Consider the following 18,337-nt stretch of genomic DNA (forward strand, 5'->3'; position numbering starts at 1 on the left):
TATTTAAAAAAAACAAAATAAAATTCCTCAAAACTCTGACCTCTGGGAAAGCCTTGAGATTCAGAATGGTGTAACACATATACACAAAATGCCAGTTATATTCATTTGTATGTTATCTGTTTTGATTTACTTATGCTATTTACATTTCATTTGGTGAGACAAAAAGCAATGATCTTGCTTTGCTAAAATCAGTATGCATAACCATTAATATGAGAACTGTAGGGTGTATGTTCTAGCTATTTTGATATGTTGGTACAATTATCTCTTCTAACTACAGAGATGGATAGATGCATCCTGTCTGCGATTACAATAAAATGGAAGTGACCCGTGTAAGTGTGAAAAACCTTATGACATGCACAAGAATGGGAACAATTCTAATTACTAATCAAAAATCACAACATTTGTTATTAGTGTCATGGTGCAAAATAAAACTAGATGATTCCATAAAATGACATCTTTTTTCTAGCAGCATAAGAACATGACATGGCGATAATACTGTCGGAGTTTAACTTAACTTTCAAAAGATACACTTAATTAACTAATTTTCTTAGAGAGCACTTATGTCTGTGTGCTATTCATTGCAAACTCTAACTATGCACAAGAGATACAGGTAAATTACAAAAAACACATTTAACCTCTTCAGTGCCCTGCCCTTTCCACGCCCTGTGCCGGGCGTTTCATTAGCGGGCGGGGTTCATGACGAGATAGTCTCGTCATGGGCACAGCGCAACCGCGCTCCATGGCGAGACTATCTCGTCATGGGCACTGAAGGGGTTAAAACATTAATGTGACTGGATAACAAGTCAGTTTTGATGAAAATCTGTAAAGACATAATGGGGCCTAATGACAAACTGAACTTTGTAGTATGTCTAGCAGTGCAATTCAGGTACTCCGAAATGCCATTCACTAACCTATGCGCGGAGGTTTCTGCCGCTCCTATCTTTTATGTGTGGAGATTACTGCCCGACTGTGGAGATCTCAGCACACATAAACATTTGCTTTAGTAGTAAATGTGAAAGGGACTGGGAGGATGTTGGGAAAATGGGGAATACTTACTACAGAATGGTCGGGGCAAAGAGAGAAGTAAGGATGGGTTTGGCGAGGGTTAACGAGGAGTTTAAAGAGGGACACAAACCCACCCTTGTCATTGTTTTTAACATTAAAAGGGATAATGTGACTTGTTAGGGTTATGTGTAAGCTCCAAAGAACAAGAGCCCTAGCCATAAAATTACAAGAAAACCCAGGGAACCTTAACAGGTGAATCTAGCCAAGAACATCCACATGCGACAAGGTTCAGATAAAGTTCAAATACAAACCATGAAGGATTAAAATGGATAAATCATTACAAAAGGCAAATACAGTCAGTCAGTCAATTCAAAATACTCAAAATGCAAACAAATTCAATGATCGTATATCAATGGAATCAGAGTCCTAGTCTAGTTAGTAGCCAAAAGCAAATATGGTCTAGCATATAGCAAATAATAAATCAACGAACATATAGTCACAGGGACGGCTCAATTTAAAGACAGTAGAGAATCATGAAACTCTCTATAGTATTGATTCAACACGAAGATTGACATGAAGTCTGTCTCTGAGGAGAGCAAGGGAAAGACCTAGCTTTCATTCCAAAAACAACAATACAAAACTGTGCTTACCATCTGCTAGCTTGGCACTCAGCAGTCAGGCTTATCTAAAGAGGCAATGTGTAAAGTATTTGTGCAAAACACACACACAGTAATGCAATGAATATACCACAAAAAAGACTTTGCACAGGTTTAGGAAAATAGAGAATATTTATTTATACTTATCTGAGCACAATAAGATCAAAAGTACAAAAATCCAATCAATAGAAGTCGAGATAGGAATTCCTAAAGATTAAATGCAAAAGCAGTGCTTAGAAAACACTAGTGGTCAAAAGGTTACTTGAGGTCTCGAGGGGCCGGTGCAAATCCAAAGTTCAGGCCGACCACGAAGTCGGCTACAGGACCCATGGAGGGACCGCTGATAAAGTACCTTGGAAGGAGCAAAACGTCGATGCTGAGGGCTCGATGCGTCATTGTTTTCTGCACATTCGGGTCACTGCATCCTCATCAAATTTCATGGAGGTGTAGAAAATGCATCATCATCGAGCTGCACATAGTTGTCGGGACCCACAGGCTGTAGAACTGCTGTCGTCGAACAGCCTCTGCGTCGGCATTGAGGGGCGATGTGTGGTTCCGATCGGTACAAAGGTGACAATGCATCATTTTTGTAGCAAAACAGCTGCAGAACCCACTTCTCAGTCCCAGAAATTAAAGAGGGCACATAAGGCAAGGGTAGGACTCACAAAAGTCAGAGTCCAGCAGCACCAGCAGAATTGCAGGAAATCTGTTGTGTCCCTGAGACCTCAGAATACAGGAGGCAAACCAGCAAGCCCTTGGAGATCACTTGGAGGGAAGGCAGAGCCCAGCTCTCCCTCAGCAGAGTCAGGGATCAGCATGCAGCAGGGAAACAAACAGAAAATCAGTCTTTACAGAAAAGCTGTCCAGTTGAGTCCTTTAAGCAGCACAGCAGTCCTGCTGACAGAGTTTCTGTTCAAGATCGAGAAGTGTCTGATTTTAGGGGGGTCAGAGACCCAGTACGTATACCCCAGAGGGCCTTTGATGTGGGGGGTGACTTCAAAGCAGCTCTCTGAAGTGCACAAGTATTCCTTTGAGCCCAGTCCTGCCTGTCAACTATCTGTGTGGGGTAAATCAGTGATTTGTCTGTGGACACTACGTATTGAAGTGTGAGTGTCAGCCCCTCCCATTTCTCCCTGCCCAGGAAGACCCACCAAAATGCAGATGAATTCAGATCAGTGCTCAGAATGCAGATGAGCCGCACCTCCCTGTGTTTGTGGCTGTCTAGAGGGAATGTACAACATGTAACTGCCACCCACCCCAGATGTGTAGACAGGCTGTCAGGCACAAAGAGCAGTAAGTGAAGAGAAATGTCCACTTTCTAAAAGTGACATTTCTAAAACAGTAATGTTAAATCCATTTCACCAGTAAGGAGGCTTTATCATTACCTTTCCAAAGATACGAAACATGGAAAAGCTCCTCTCTGATAAGAAATTACAGCTTAAAAGTGGATTAAGGAATTCCCAATGCTGGCCTATTAGAGGGGTAGGCTTCACAGTATTGAAAAACAAAACAGGCTGTTTGTCACTACCAGTACATGTCAAACATAAAAGTACATGTCCTGCTTGTTACTTACATGGCACCCTGCCCTTCGGGTCACTTATGTGCAATAAAAGGGGAGTCTAAGGCCTGGCAAGTAGTTTTAAATGCACTGGGAGGCCTGAGACATGTTTGAAAGATTACTTTTGTGGCACAATCAGTTCTGCAGCCAACTAGCAGCATTTGAAGTACAGGCCCTGAGTATATGGTATGCCACTTTACAAGGGACTTACCAGTACAACAAATATGCCACTCAGCTATACACCAATTTCATCATGTTTTAGGGGAGAAGAACATGCACTTTAGCACTGGTTAGCAGTTGTAAAGTGCTCAAAGTCCTAAGGCCAACAAAATGAATCAGCAAAAATGGGAGGTAAAAGGTCTGGGGAAAAACCAACCCAAGGATGACAGGTCTAACAATGGGCAATACCCAGTCGTGGAGTATCTCAGTTCCTAGACTATCCAGCCTGCAACTACTACCTCAATACTCTGGCTCTAATACTACAACTCCAGTATAAATATTTGGCAACTGCACAAATGATGGATTCTTTGGTCTCAACACGTACCAGCCTGAGTGCCACTGGGTACTGCCTAACCCCAAGGAGTCTATATATCGGGAGGAGCCAACGCTTTATTGGGTGTTCATAACCTGGAAGAAGAAAAAGAAAGAGAGTCTCTTCCACATAACAACACACTGGGCAGACAGTGGAGTCATCTATTTTTGATTTTCATGTGGATCAGAAAGACTGAAATTGTAAAGTGCCATGGCAAAACTTAATATATAAATGTCTAGCAGAAAGTATTAGAATTAAATCTAAAAACCATTTGAACTAGCTATATGGTTTAAAATCTAAAAATTCACTTGTAAGCGATCCATAATTCATATTGTTCACAACAAGGACCCACACATGAGTCCAATAAATGCCCTTTAGAATCTATTTGTAGAGATGTGAACGACTCTCATTGTCACACCAATGATCCTCTAGGCCTATTTGGGACAGTGAGTCCTTAACGAAACATATGCACTTTATTCTACAGCTTGTATCTGCTTCAGCTCTGTCCCTGAAAACAATATAGTATTCAGCAAGAGCTAAAAAGGTATTCTTAAGCATCCACCAATAGAAAAGAGGTTGTAGCTGGCCTTACGCATAATAGAGCTGTCGCCCATGTCCCACCTTAGGGGAAGTAAAGGCGTGCTTTTAAGAAGGCTTAAGAAGGACCTTAAGAAGTTGTTCTCTGCTACCCCCAGCACAGCCAGCCCGGATGAGCCACAAAATTAGGCAACACATTGAGCGCTACCCTCTGTGGGATTAATGTGGGTTTTTCCTGTTTGCGTGTTTGTTCTGCTGGTCACGTGCTACCCCTGTCAATCAGTTGCCTCAGGCCTAGGTCACAATCCCTGCCTGGCAACATATTTCTGACTCGGGATTGATGGAGAGGTCATGTCAAGTGATTTCGACAACAGTGATTCAATTTTGTTTTTTGCACTCATTGGATACATTGATATCAATATTAACAGAGCTTCAGCTCCCTGTGCGCCTTTCAGCCAATAGCACTTCTGAAGGTCCTGAACGACAGAGCACAAGTCATTCTTGTGGCTCTGTATTAAGCACAGAGAGTCTGGTATCCTGAGCTCTTGAGCATGAGCATTAGTGCTCTTATCAGGCTGTCTCTTCTGGAGGATCTTCTGGTGCAGCAACAGGGCAGGGTCTGGAACCTGAAAATGCTTCTCCTTCATGTGTGGAGATTGAGCGACGACAATTGACAGTTGAGGGAGAAATACCTACTGTATAGTGAGTCTGAGGTTCCTGAAGCTGGGGTAGCCAGTATGCTGGTGGGCCCACAGTGCTTCAGAACCTTACTACTGGGGTTGGCTCATGACATACTCCTGACAGGACATTGGGGGAAGGCCAAGATCTTTAATAGGCTTGTCTCCCACTTCTATAGGCCCTGGATGAAGGCAGCCTTGGATACATTCTGTAGGTCAGGTGTGCGGGAAAGCCGGACAAAAGTTGAAGGCTTCACTGTGTCCTTTACCTGTCATTGGCACTCCCGTTGAGAGGATAGGCATTATCATTGTTGGACCGTTGGACCCCAAAACTGCCTTAGTCAACATGTTCATCTTGGTTTAAGTGGACCACACCTCTAGGTACCCACAGGCCATCCCTCTGAGGTCGGTGACTGCACCTGCTGTGGCCAGGGCCCTGATCGGTATTTTTACCTGATTGGGGTTCCCCAAAAAGTGGTGTCTGACAGAGAGACCAACTTCATGTCTGCATACCTGAAGTCCATGTGGAATGAGCGTGGGGTAACCTATAAATTCTCCACACACCAAATAAATGAGCTTGTTGAGAGATTCAACAAGACCCTCAAGGGCATGATTATGGGCCTTCCTGAGCTCATGAGGCTGTAGTGCGATGTTCTCTTAACATGCCTGCTATTTGCCTACAGGGAGGTACCACAGAATGGGGTTGGGTTTAGCCCATGAGGTCCTTCACCCTATGAGGTGAAGGAGTGGAAGAGAGAGACCACCTACCTGGTGTATCTCAAATTCCATTAAGAACCCTGAGGAGGCCCCATCTCAACCGCCTCAAACCACACTTTTAGAGGTCTGAGGTCATCAGGCTCCTGGTGACAGATGATGTGGTGGAAGAGGAGAGTGAACCTCTCAACAGCAGAGGAACTATCCCCAGTAATTGGGCTATATTGCCTCCCTGTTCTCCCTCACCCCTAGGCTTACACACTTTCATACCCATGACATAGATACTGGACACAGTATGCTTGTAAAACAATTGTTTGCATCCATTCACCAGTCCCTGATGCAGCCCCAGGGTGCTGGTACTCAAGGCCACCCCACCGGGCCCACCCCAGAACTCAGATTCTGCATGGACTACAGGTGACTCAATTCGGTCACCAAGACAGACGCTCACCCCATTCCCCAAGTTGATGAGCTGATAGACAGGCTGGGGCTTCTAAATCCCAGAGTACTTTTTTTCTCAAATCAGGGTACTGACAGATTTCTCTGACTGAGGGGGGCAAAACAAAGGCCAGTATTCCTGACACTAGTGGGCCAATTCCAATTCCAGGTGATACCCTTTGAATTAAAAGATGGCCCTGCCACCTTCCAGAGGTTAGTGAACAGGGTCCTGCTTATGAAGGAGGCATTCTGTGCTTCCTACTTAGGTGACAGAGCTGCCTTCATTTCCAGCTGGGGGGAACACCTATGCCACCTCCAGGAGGTGCTTCAGGCACTGCAGCAGGTGTGCCTGACTATCAAGGCCAGGAAGTGCCAGGTATTGTATATCTGGCCACATGGTGGGTGGGAACAAGGTGCAGTCCTTCCAGGCCAAAATTGAGACTATCCTGGCTTGACAACCATAAAATGTCAGACAGAGGTGAGGGCCTCTCTGGGCCTCACTGAATATTACAGGAGGTTTGTTAGGAGTTATGGCACCATTGTTGCCCCCCTTAATGAGCTAATTTCAAAGAAGCAACCCAAAAATGTGACCTGGACAGAGGCCTGTCAGAAAGCCTTCAGAGCCCTCAAGGAGGCCATGTGTACAGCACCTGTACTCAAGGCTCTTGACTTCAACAAAGGGTTTTTTGTGTGGACGAACACTTCAGAGCATGGCATTGGGGCTGTCTTACTACTGAGGATTGCCCAGACCAACTGGAAGCCTTCACTAGCAAGAAGTTACTTCCCCGGAACAGATATGGAGTACTAATGAGAGGGAGGCTTTTGCTGTGGTCTGAGCATTGGAGAAGCTGAATCCATACCTGTTTGGGACTCACTGCCGGGTTTAGACACACAACAGGCCCATCAGATGGCTCATGCGAATGAGGGGTAAAAATCCCAAGCTGTTGAGGTGGTCCATCTCCCTACAAGGAATGGACTTTACGGTGAAGCACTGCCATGGGTCAGACCACAACAATGCTGATGGTCTATCCAGATTCTTCAGCCTTAGTGATGAGAACTCCCAGGAGGTAGTGTAGCACTCCCCACTTTCAGCTGGAAGGGCCAGGTGTTAAACCTGAAAGCCTTAGAGTGGTCTTCCCCCACACTGTTTGGTTTACTCCTGCATTTTTGCTGATCTTGTTTTTGTTGGCTAGAGGTCTCTGGTCACTCCACCACTGCTAAACAGTGCTAAAGTGCATGTGCTCACACCTTAAATGTTGGTAAGATTGGATTACAACCAATTGTCCGTACTAAAGAGATACTGCATTTATCCAGGGCCTGTAAATTAAATGCTACACGTGGGCCTGCAGCACTGATTGTGCCACCCACTTAAGTAGCTATTTCAAACATATCTCAGGCCTGACATTGCAGCCTGTGTGTACCATTTCTACCTGGAAAAATAAACTTTTCCCAGACCTAAACCTTCCTTTTTCATTCATCTAAGTCACCCCTACGGAAGGCCATAGGGCAGGGTGCCATGTATTTTAAAAGTTGGATATGTTTGTTAAGCGTTTACTTGTCTAGGTAGTAAAAAAAACGTAAATTCATTTGTCCCTACTGCAAGGCCTATCTCTCTTATAGGATAACATTGGGTTATCTTATTACATTTACTAACTATTAACCTTCAATTGGGAGCAGGTAGGAATATTGAGTTTGGTGTCTAAAGAGTTGTAATTTAAAACCTGCTTTAATGGTAAAGTCAGATTTTAAGTCCAATTATGAAAATGCCACTTTTAGAAAGTTGGAAACTGACAATTTCCTTCTTTATGGTTTTAAAAGTGTTTACCAAGAAGACTGGTCCCGCCATATGTTATTGTTTTGTTATTTATAATGGCAGAATAAATGCTAATTTGGAACACCTTGAGTCTGTTCTGAGGAGCATTTTTAGCATCAGACAAAGTACTCCCAGCAAGATTATGTAACTTGAATATTGTTTAACTGTTATAGAAAAACTGTTTAATGAGTCAGCTCTTTTTTTCAATCTACTAAGACCTAGACTCAGGGGTTCTCTGTAAATCTCCTCTTTCATATGGGAACAGCCAGAAAGGAGCCAAAAAGGTAAGTTTGCCTTATTTTAAGGAAGCTATTCCATAACTATGAATTGGATCTTATATGGTCATGCCGGATGATTCGCTCAAATGAGTTTAGATTTAACGTACAAAAAAACGTATGGCTCATAGTTTTAAACAAGATTTATGCTCTTCCCTGAAAACTAAACTAGTGCATACTTTTGAACCCGGTTACTCTCCCTTGACCCCTCAAAGAATTTAACAGTACCAATGTCCCAGAAATGCGCTACAAGTAGCGACGGTATTAGTTTAAATATTTTGAGAAAAGGCTGATTAGGTTCAAGAGTGGAGCAGCAGTAAAGGCTACCAGTTAGATTTGTGCAGCAGGTACCAAATCGTTATCTCACGTATTTTTATATATTTTTCCTGGATTGATTGATTGATTGAATGATTGATTGATTACAGAAAACAGTATTTAAAAATTATGTCTAATTTTTAATCAGTAAGACTGGTTGATAACAGTTAATCTTTCACCTCTTCAACACCGTTCCTCATGTTATGAAATGTATTAATGGGTTGGCTATTATGCTGGACAACAAAATAATTATCTGTAAAAGTTAATGTTACGTTGTTAATCTCTTTCGCTACTAACAAATCTGCATAGACTATACTTGTTATTTTGCACTAATAAATTAGGTTTTATACCTAGTATATTGGTACACATTTTTAATGCTTGTAATTATTTTATCAAGCTACGCATTCTAAAAATGTGTTTATCGAATATGCAAACAAATGAAACTACAATGTAAAGCAATCGACTGCTGTCTTTGTGGACAGATTTTATTTAATGTTTTCCTTACAGCAAGAGGCAACTATCTTGTGTCCCTCCTAGGTAGAAATAAATTTCATTTAGGTACGGGAAGTGGAAGAGTAACAGTTAAGTAATATGTGGTCTATTCCCATATCTTGGACCCGATGCACTGCCTGAAACTTAATAAAATCACAGCAGGTCAGTAATGAAGATTACTAGTTTAGTTTATTAGGTATTTGATAAAGCATATTGTCACTGTAGGTTCTCCTGGTGCTACACGCTGAGACCAAGGGCAGAGAGGAAAAAGCACATAAATTAGTTGAAGAGCTGAGCTTTAGGGGATTTTTTAAAATGTAAATGACTGGAGGTCTTTTGGAGCTGTTCCAGAGAGCCAGTGCTTATCCGAAAAATGTCTCCGCCCTCAAAATGTGCATTACAAAACCGCAGAAAGCAGAGATGCAGTCAATTCAATTCAATTGTATTATTATGATTTGGAACTCCGAGGAGTTCCACATAAAAATATACACAGAAAATTCCAATTTACCAGATCAACCGATGCTTAAAAACAGACAAAAAAAGACATAAAACATCACAAATTACAGTTTTCATGAAACAATACCATATTCATAAATACATACAGGTGACAAAAAGCGGGTTGCGAACGCAGAATGAATTTTATAGGTCCTTTTAAAATACAAGAAAAATAGGACAATGTAAAATGAGTTGTGCCATTAGTTTCTTTTGATGACTTCATCTATGTGAGACAAAGATCCATAAAAGATGACGAAAGTGCAAGAGCTCAGATATAATAACAACTTCAAAAATCCATGTTCCATTGTGTGTGACATTAGCAGCATACAAGGAGTATGAGGGTGCAAAAGCGCAAATACAGTACCAAATTCATAAACCTTTTTAGGGTGCCACTATTACTTAATCGGTACAAGACATATCATGCCATTAGGTACACTAACAATTTCGTAAGGAAAAGGAACTCTATAATTATACTTATAGGCTACGTTGGATTTTGTCCGAAAAGCACCAACTACAGCTAAGCAGAACAGCATAATCCTTCTCTAAAATATATTTAAAAATTGTTAAAAAAAAAAAAAAGATTTTCAAGCAAGTAGTTTCGGGGGGGGGGGGGGTGCAAGAGGCAATTTCTGGCCTCATCAGCTGTGGCAATGTTATATTTTAGGAACAGATCAGCGGTCTCAAAAAACAACGTTGTTAGGGCTGTAGTAGAGGAAAGACAAATAAAACTAGATTTAACCCTTGCAGGATTAATGCCACCAGCCTGCATTTTCCTTCCACGTGATTTAACTAGGGCCAGAATCTTTCTATATGAGGGGCACCCACACTAGGGGGAACAGCATCAAAACATCCCTAGGTGGGTCAAATAATGATTCTGTGATACAGGACATAGTGTTCCCTTCCCTACATTTGTGCTTCTCCTGGGACCAACGTGACAATTGTCCCATCACACTTGATTTTTAGGGGTGGGACATGGCGTGAGGCTATCTCTGGGCACTTGAGTTCGAATTTCCGACACCCCTTTATTTGTCTGGCTTGCCTGAGATTTTACATCAATGCCATTTTCTACTTGAATTTCTCAAGCAAGTAATAGATGAAAGAATCCTCTGTAGCGCTAAAATATTTCAAAGTTGGCCTCCCCTCCCCCAAACATTGTCCCCGTCGATTAGTAGTTGCCAAGAATCCTGTACCCCCTTATTTGGAGACAACTCAGACTTTGACAGATCCAAAGATTGCACGAGGGACTCACTAGAGGGAGTGCTACTAAACAAAGTTGGCATACCGAGCAACTAACATGATTGTCAGAAGACGATCTCAATGTCAATACTGGGCGACTGGAGTTTTCAGATTAGCCTCTATTACTTGCTTATTTCCATTGGTATGGCTATGTCCGGCATAGTATAATCCTCTAAGTCTTCAGGTTCAAAGCGGCGGTCTACGATCTGTAATGTTTGAGGGGACATTTTAAGGGAAGAATGGCTGGATGATGGCTCTAGATGGTCAGTTTTAACCACGGAGGTCAACAGTCCTACAGATGCGGACAATTTAACAGCAACATTTGTTTCGGTTTGATCCTTGACATCTTCCATAACCATGTCCATTTTCATCTCTGTGTCTTCAACTGCTGTCATTAAAACACGCCCATCAATGGCCTGATTTAGAGGAGTTACTTCCCCTGTATTCTGATAAGTGAACTTAGAGTAATGAGGAATGGTCAGCTCGGAAAGTGCAGAGCAAACACCCACCTCGTCCACATTAGCTGAACCTGAAGCCACTCCCGGATCCTTATTCTTTAACACTGTGCCCCTCAGGACCTTTGAGAACATCGATAACACAGTGGGATGGGATTTCAAATATGTCCGGTGACCCCGGGGTTTCCTTCGCTTGATGGCTTTTTGTAATTTGGGGGGGGCTGGTGTAATCAAATGTGCATCTAACAGGCCCTTGTGCGGGCCCTGGCGATCCTGGGGATGGTCCTGAAAAAGCAGGCACCTTGAGGGCATCACCAGCATGTTTTTGTAGGCTCACAGACACCGACCTTGCTACTAATCCACAGATATCCACGGGCACACTGGTGCCACAAATACTACAGGTACCACTGGCATAACCACCCAATGGTTTTCCAAAACAGGAAAAGAAAAGACCCCCCAGAGAAGAGAATAACAGTGGCTTGGTGCTAGGTGCTAAGAACAAATGAAATGATACTATTAACAGGAGGAAATTATATGGACCTCCCCTTCGTGGCCCACTTATAGTCCTGGTAAGCCCTTCAAGGTAAGCCTTAAGGTGGATACAAGAAATACAAATATAAATAAAATGGTGTCCCAGATTGCTGCGCAGTTGATGAATACCAAAATTTGAGTGAAGAAGGTGATAGAGACCGATCGAGACCGGCAGCCAAGTTGTAAGAAAATAAGCCGGCAAGCAGGGGGGGGCAGATGAAAGACAAACAAGTGAACAAACCGCACCCAGTCCTAGCTGGGCTGTCTCCGCAGGGGCATGGGCTTACTCTCTACAGAGGGTTGCTATGCCCTCCACACCCAGCCTCCACACCTCTGTTACAAGCCCCGCTGTCTGGAAGCTAGGAGTATTGGGGGTTTCACAGCTCCACTTGCAGCTCCAGAAATGCTCCCAGATCCCGCTGGAGGACCAAGGAGGTTCACACCAGACTCCTCATTCTAGGCTCCATCATTCTCCACCCGGCTCCACAACTGCAATTGGAAATGGCGGCACTCCACACCTCACTGTGGTGACTGTTGGTCATGCAAGCTGCAACTTCAGTAGGGCGATGACCGGGCTGGGCTTCTCCAGCCCCGCAGAACCCTTTCGGCGATGGCAGTGGTGTCAGTGGTGGTGTCAGCAATGGCAGCCGCACCAGCTACCTAACTCCTTGTCCTTGTCCTGCCGACCGGTACATGCCGCACGCTGTTCACCACTCAAACTCGCGGCTCCACCTTGCGTCCTCCTTGCATGCAATCAGCGTGTGTTGCCTGACAGAGATCCAGTCTTAGAAGGAACTTAAAGTCCTGTTGAGAGAATATTTTTTCAAAAGTAAATAGTGCTAGAAAGTAGGGGGATCGCATCGGATCTAGGTTCTGGGACCTAATAGTGGTCTGGATCTTTCCAACAAAGGGAAACATGTTGAATGCATCTGGGTGCAATTTTTTAGACACCTCGACATATTCAGCAGCACCCGCACATTGTCTGCCTTCTGTTTGGTGCAGCACCATGCAGGTGTCGAGTGGGCTTTCTGATTTTAGATTTCATCTGGGCTCAAAACAAAGCCCTGAATTAAAGGCCCATCAGACCTTTTTTCATTTCTTTATAATCCTGACTGGGAGCCATTTGAAATGCCTAGACACCAATGCAATGGAAGGAAACAAAGGTGCAAAGCATGTTACCATTTCACCAGTACCTAAGAGAACCTGTTGAAGGCATGTTTTTAACTTTGTACAACTCCCTATGTAATGGGCAACAGTGCTCAGCATCACTCCAATTCGTGCAAATACCCCGTGACCGCAGGAGCAAGTCAGGAGGATGCAGAATTCAAGAAGGGATGGGTATGCCCTGATGTGGTGTGGAAGATCATTCAAGGATTTGGTGGCAATGTAAAAAAAGGAGCATCCTCTGGACTTTTAGGGCAAAGTGGGGTGATGCTGAGCGCAGTTGCCCATTAGCTAGGGAGTGTGCAAAGTTAAAAACGTGCCTTCAACAGGTTCTCTTAAGTACTGGTGAAGTGGTAACATGCTGTGCACCTTTGTTTCCCTCCATTGCATTGGTGTCTAGGCGTTCGAGATGGCTCCCAGTCAGGATGATACAGGAGCAAAAGGCAGGCTGATGGCCCTTTAAATCAGACCTTTGTTTTGAGCCCAAATGAAATCTAAAATCAGGAAGCCCCCTCTCACCACCTGCACTTTGCTTCTCTGAACACAATGCATTGTGTGGGTGCTGCTGAATGTGTCTAGTTGTCTGAAAAATTACACCAGGGCACATGCAGCCAGATCCGGCCCAGTAATAGGTGACGGAACCAAGATCCGATCCCTCTATTTGATAGCGCTGTTTACATTTGAAAAAATAATCTCTCACTAGGACTCTATGTTCCTTCTAAGAATCTGCATTTCTGCACTCTGCGGCTTTGTAATGCCCAGTTGAGGAGCGGAGAAGTTTCTGGACAACCACTGACTCTATGGAACAACCTCTCCAAATGACTTCCAGACATTAATATTTTAGGAAATCCCTTAAACCTCGGTTATTTGATTTGTGTGTTGTTTTCTCTCTGTCCTTGGTCTCAGTGTGTAGCACCAGGAGACCCTACAGTGAGAATATTCTTTTATAACTACCCAACCTAATAAACTAAACTGTTAATCTTACTGATCTGCTGTGATTACAGTAAGATTCGGAAGTGTTTTGGGGTCTAAGATATGGGAATGGACTATATATTACTTAGCTGTTACTCTTCCACTTCCTGTTCTTAAATGAAGTGTGTTTCTACCTAGGAGGGAGACAAGATAGTTGACTCTTGCTGAAAGAAAAACATGATATCAAAGCAGGACTATACTAGGTACTAGGTATAAAATCTCATACAGTAGTACAAAACAACAAGTATAGTCTATACAGATTTCTTAGTTGCTCAAGAGATAAACAAGGTAACATGAAATCTCACAGATAATTATTTTGCTGTCTGGAATAAGATAAGAGACAAAACATTAATACATTTCATAACATGAGGAACTGTGTTGATATCAACCAGTCTCACTGATTCAAAACTAAACATAGTTCTTAAATAGTGTTTTCTGTAATCAATCAATCAATCCAGGACAAATACATAAACATACATGAGATAACGATTTGGTATCTGCTGCACAAATCTGACAGGTAGCCTTTAATGCAGCTCCACTCTAGACCCCCAACAGCCTTTTCTCAAAATAATGAAAATAATACTGTCTGGTAGCAAACTTTCTGGGCTTTCGGGGACATTGGTACTGTTAAAATCTTTGAGGGGTCAAGGGAGAGTAACTAGGTTCGAAAGTATGCACCCATTTTGTTTGGAGGGAAGACCAATGTTGAACATGGCCCTTCTGATTCTCTTTGTGTGCCCTTAGGACTCTGTGCACTTTCCCACTGTAAAGCAATTTGAAAGCATGCATGAGCTTCCTACACATGCCAGGAAAGTGGTGCTGGAATGACAGATCTCTGCCATTTGAGGGACTGGTTGTATAGATTGGAGGGAGAGGTTTTGACACTTGATCTGTGGAAGGCCAGATCATGGCCCCACTAAAGATTAAGATCTGCATTCCACAGACTCATGGCAGACAGGACTGAAATTTAAGGGAGACATGTGGTTCAAATGCAGTCCTCTGAACTACCCCCTACTTCAAAGGCACACATCAGTATAACTACTGGTGCCATACTTCAGCAGGGCAGAGATACACTTGAGGGGATTTTGGACCAGACATCCTGGAACTGCGTGATGCACACTGCCTGAGGAATCTGTTGGGCACAAGGCAGATACTGCCATTGGAAGGGACCGTGCACCCTTCCTAAATAGTTCCTGGCCTGACGACCTGCTCCTGTGTGGCACCCTGAAGTATGCTCTCCAAGGCATTGTTGGATTGCCCCCTGTTCTCCGGTGGAGGTCTAAAGCATATCAAATTCCTCCAGCAAGGGACCCAAACTATCTACATGTGACACCTGGAGAGCGGTGCCCTCTTAATTGCCCACATCGTCTGCTGGATCCCAACTGGTAGTCCGGCGTGAGCGTGGAACTACGTTTTGTTCCTAGAGACCGGATTGCCTTGTGCATAGCACCAAAAGTTTTTCCCACACCTAAGGAGTGTGGCCCCTGTGTTGTGGGTGCCCAAACACACGTAAGTGTCTTGGTGGTGGTGAGCAGATTCACTGGTTGCGGGACCCAGCGTGGCCCACTTCATTGACCGTGCCAAAACTCTCTCTTGTGACACGTTGACTGCATGCACATTGCGTGCAGTGTCCGATCCACAGGTTGCGACCCTCAGATGGAGGGTGTTCCCATAGTAGTACCTCTTTCTAGCTCATGCAGCACTGCTAAACTTGCACCTGTGTATGTGACCGGAATTGTCTGGTGTGACCCGTATCAACTCGCACCACGTATTGTGCTTCATTTCCAAGGAGTAACGGAATTTGCAACTCTTTGTTGTGTGTAACCGGTATTGTCTGGTGCGACCCATATCAACGTGCCCCAGACGTGGTGCATTATTTCCAGGGAGGTACGGAATTTGCAACTATTCGTTGTGTGTGGCCAGTGTTGTCTGGTGCGACCCCTATCAACATGCACTGGTTGTTGTGCCTCCTTTCCAGTGAGGTATCGAATTTACAGTTCTTTATTGTGTGTGATCGGAACTGTCTGGAGGGACTCAGATCAAAGCACACCAGACATTGTGTCTCATTTCCCGGGAGGTTTGGAGGAGCGGATTTGTGTTCCATTGTGCCTGGATTGCCTGGGTGCTACTTTGATCGATATGTGTCTGATGGAGTGCCTTCTTCCGCAAGGCTCCTCCGCTTCAACCCCCATTCATCGATGGTTCCTTCTGTGCCCTCATTTCGGCAGATCAACTGCCCTCTCCTTACCTGGCCCGACGACTTTGTGTTGCCAGGTAGTATTGCCCAGTTCAGCTGGTCAAGAGACTGCGGGACCACCCCCGTGCTGCACAGAACTGGGCTGGTGTCGGAAAACAAATTGTGGAATCCTTTGATTGAACGACTATTGTCCTCAGCCTGCATCTGCTCTGCATATCTTAGGTGAACTTCCTGAGTGGTGACTAACCCCCCATTTGTCGACTGCTGACTAATTTGCCCTGCTACCTACCCCACCTTCTTCCCAGTGACCGTGACTGAATGTGACTCTGGCCGTAATCGGCCTAGTATCCGGAGGAGAGTTTTTTATCTCCAACCAGTGGGCACAGGGTAGTCAAGGTTAGCTGAAAGATGGAGGGGGCTTGGGCCTCAGGGACCACATTTGTATTATCAACTGACCTCACGCATATCAGTTGCACTGCATTACGGTGCTGTGTGCATGTGTGTATGAGTGCGCTCCATATAGACCTGCTTGATATCCTTTGCACTGTGTAGGGGTGCTGAGTGTGTGTGTGGGAGTGTATTAAAAAGGAAGGTTTAGGCCAGTGGACAGTTTATTTTGGCATGTACAAATTGCAGTTTAAAGCTACACACACAGGCTGCAATGTCAGGCCTAAGATATGTTTGAAATGGGTACTTAACTGGGTGGTACAATGATTGCTGCAGGTTCACTAGTAGCATTTAATTTCCAGACCCTGGATACATGCAGTATCACTTTAGTAAAGACATATAAGTAAATTAAATGTGACAATTGGTTCTAAGCCAATGTTACGAACGTTTAAGGTGTGAGCACATGCACTTTAGCACTGGTTAGCAGTGGTGGAGTGCACAGAGTCCTACAGCCAACAAAAACAATATCATCAAAAATGGAGGAGTAAAGCAAAACGTTTGAGGGAAGACCTCCCTAAGGCTCTCAGGTTTTACACTTGTCCCTCCAAGCTGAAAGTTAGGTGAACTACACAACCTCCTCGGATTTCTAATCACTAAGGCTGAAGAACCTGGACTGACCATCAGAATTGGCGTGGTCTGACCCAGGGCGGTATTCCAGCGTAAAGTCCATTCCCTGTAGGGAGATGGACAACCTCAACAGCTTGGGATTTTTGGCCCTCATTTGCATTAGCCATTTGAGGGACCTGTGTTGTGTCTAAACTTGGAAGTGATTTGCAAACAAGTACGGTTTCAACTTATTAGGTGTCCAGACCATAGCAAACGACCATACAATCAATAATACTCCATGTCTGTTCCAGGGGAAGTAACCTCCTGCTAATGAAGCCTACCGGCTGGTCTGGGCAATCCTCATTTAACTGTTCTAAGACAGCCCTAATGCCATGCTCTGAAGTGTCCGTCTACCCAATTAACTCCTTGGAGAAGTCAGGAGCCTTGAGTACAAGTGCTGTACACACGGCCTCCTTGAGGGTGTTGAAGGCTTTCTGACAGCCCTCTGTAATGTGGCTCGAATGCAGAGGAAAGGGATTCATCCTCTTGTGATAGCACTGATGCTATATGTGTGCCAACGCTATCTATATTACAGAAAGGGCCGCACAAGCATCTGCGACCCTTTCTGTAATACAATAGTGCATCGGGGGCGTGCAAAGCAGGCGCACATGCCCGTTTCGCTCCCGAGGCACTTTCCAAAATGCTGCCCCAGATCTCCATATAAATGAGCTTCTAAATGAGACATACATGAGTACTTGCATCACCACAACCTGGCCCTAATTTGGGACTTACAACTGATGCCAGCAAATTCACTACTGCAGCTATGAATTACCCATTAAAAGGATTATCGATAGGAATTAAGTTAGATGGTAGCAGTTTAAGCATTTAGGGGAAATTGGATGATGGCTGTTGAAAATGATCTGTTGGATAATGTGAAACGTGGTATGTCTGTTCATGTGTATATTGCCATAGTTCTGAAACGTGTAGCAAGAAGTGTGGACTTTGAAAGCATAGTTATAAAAATAAAGGACACATTTTAACATGGACACAGAGAAAATAGCATGATATTTTTTTAAGCCTCCTCACTGTCATGATTACCTGCAACAAACTGGAGACAATTGTTAACATGGGTAGATAGATTGTAGTGGTGCCAATGTGTTGATTGGGTATGCAGTGGTTAAACTCAGTAACCAGGAATAGTGGGCATTCAAATCCATCTCATTAAATATTATGAAATTAAATGAAAGAAACTTGTAAAGCGCACAGATCCCCTTGGGCATCTTGG

General features: G+C 43.9%; 1 protein-coding gene across 1 annotated transcript in view; it reads right to left on the minus strand.

Moving 5' to 3' along the window:
• Window positions 1-18,337, minus strand: part of CRACR2A (calcium release activated channel regulator 2A) — a 727,465-nt gene that overhangs the window by 1,795 nt on the left and 707,333 nt on the right. The gene's annotated exons all lie outside the window — the stretch shown is intronic.

This window comes from Triturus cristatus, chromosome 4_1 (assembly GCF_964204655.1).
Source record: "Triturus cristatus chromosome 4_1, aTriCri1.1, whole genome shotgun sequence".
NCBI classification, from domain to species: Eukaryota; Metazoa; Chordata; class Amphibia; order Caudata; family Salamandridae; genus Triturus; species Triturus cristatus.